We start from the raw sequence: 2,460 nt of genomic DNA, 5'->3' as shown, positions 1-2,460 counted from the left end.
GGCTTACCGGAGTATGTGACTAGTACTACAAAGTGTCTCGTTCAGAAGATCCACAATGAGTGGCCTTTAAGCGACATAGTCGGCAACATTACCCAACATTCAAGATAAGTCACCCGACTAGTCTCCAGTTCATTCAACATTCTTTCTTTCTTTGGCCAGTATGCCATCTGTGATTGTATCAAAACTTTTACTTTGAAAGCCTACCATAAAGCATACTAAGCATACTACGCTTTTATAAATGAAAACATCTTCAAGGATGGTAAACAATTATTAAGGTAGGTAATGCATCAAGTAGGTAACCTTTGAATTAAACAACTCAATGCAATAAATAACATAGGTGACAAACTTTTCAAAGTAAACAAGGTAAGGGCTTAATGCATAAACCGGGGCTTGCCTTCGTTGACGATTTCCGGTTCCGGATTAGTACCACAATTATCAAATCCCGTGACAACCGGGGATTCTTCCAGAATTTGCTCAACTAGAATCGTTTCATTCTCAGGTTCTACACGAAATGGTAACATATGCTTTAACATGATGATAATGTAAACATGATGCTTTCACGACACATGAAATGTACAAACACCCGCAATGGATTTTATTTCACGGTGCAGTTGCAAGCCAACAAAACCAACCTGTAACCCTATCATTGAGAACCACACATGTGACTTGACCTAATGGATCTTGGAACCCTACTAGTCACAAAACATGACCAAAACAAGATCCAACACTAATCAACACTTAGGGTTTCGACAAGTTAACTTGTTAATGACTTTTGTTATCACATGAAATGTCATTAAGCTTTACTAATTACAAATTAGATATTAGTTCAAATACTAATTAAGGTACTAAGGATCATTATAAGTTAATGACCCAAGGTCAACAATCAATTCTAAAGTCAAACAAATCCTAATTGATTAAACATTAATTAAATGAATAATTAATTAAATAATTAAGTCTACATTAGGTATAAAATAAACTTTGTCCAATTAAGCTCAAATTTTTATGTAAGCTTCCTCATGACAAATTAGTGTACCAAAATAAATTTCATAATTTTTGGAGTTATATAGTGACTTACAAAAATCATGGAAATTGCATTTTTCAATTAATGGACTGAATATTTGAACATTCAAAATTTATTCAAATTTCAAGTTTCAAATTTTTAAATCATACTAGAACATGTACAGAAGCTACACAAAAATTTTCAGAATTTTTGGATGTGTAAATAAATTCCTACAAAATTGAAAAATTACTGCACTATTCAAAATCAGAAAATAACCAAAGCTTACTATTCTTCTTCCTCAGCATCACTGACAGCCTGACCCCACGCGTCAGTGACAGTGGGCAAGACACAGCGGCGCGGCCAGCTCCGGCCAGCAAAACGCGCCGGTGGTGACTCTCCGGTGACACGGACTGCTCCTACATGATCTACACCAAGTCGTGCATCTATCCCAAGCCTCAGAACAGAAAAGGACACACCGGATGGAACTCGACGCCGGCCATGGCGGCTCGGACCCGACGACGGTCGATGTAACTAGGGCTACGGCGCAGTAGAGTCAAAGGAAGAGTGAGCAACACGCTCAGGAGCTCACAGTGATCACGATGATGTGCTTGGAGCAGTCGGAGATGGTCTGGAGCAGCCTGGCCATGGTGAGGGCAGTCGCGGCGGACCTCTGACCGGTCACGGGGAAGACGGGTTGCGCTGGACGATTCCGGCCAACACCAGCGACAAGAGCAAGTCGAGGAGGAGCACAAGACCAATGCGATCGCGTTGACGTAGCTGGGAACGACAAACGCGACTTGACGAGGCCTACGGCGAGCGGCGGAGCTACACGGTGGCGGAGCAGAGCAGAGGGAAGGAATGGGAGCGACGGCGGCGACGGTGGCTATTTATAGCCCGAAAGAAGGCGTCCGGTGTCGCCAACGCACGGGCGGGTTCGCCACGGTGACATTGGCGTGTCACCGCGCGTGAAAGCGGCGGAGAAGGTCAGCGGCAAGCAGATTGCGTGGCGCCGGCGGTGAGCAGTGAGGTGGAGTTGAATTTTTGAAATAATTACAGAACTGCCACTGCATTCATTTCTCAAATTACTCAGAAATTTTCTAAAGAAGTTGAAAATCTCCAAAAATGAAAGTTGTTCAATTTTTCAAACTCTACAACTTTGCTTCTAGGAACATTTTCAAATTCTGCCTCCATTTTGAAATTTGAATTTGGGGTGCATTTGAGCATTTGAATCATTTCAAAATTACTCCAAATTTTGTATGTAAACTTGAAAAACTTTGAATACCAAAGTTGATCTTTATAAAATAATCTCCAACTTTGCTTTTTGCCTCAACCCTAAATTCCTCATGGATTTTGAATTAGTTAAAAGGGGCAAAAAGGACTTTTATAATTTGAATGTGAATTCAAATTTGATTTGTCTTCCTTTTACTTAGATTTTGATTTTTGACCAGTAACATGGCCCA

This window comes from Miscanthus floridulus, chromosome 1, assembly GCF_019320115.1.
Source record: "Miscanthus floridulus cultivar M001 chromosome 1, ASM1932011v1, whole genome shotgun sequence".
NCBI lineage: Eukaryota > Viridiplantae > Streptophyta > Magnoliopsida > Poales > Poaceae > Miscanthus > Miscanthus floridulus.
The sequence above is the reverse complement of the archived record's forward strand: the minus strand, read 5'-3'. Positions refer to the sequence as shown.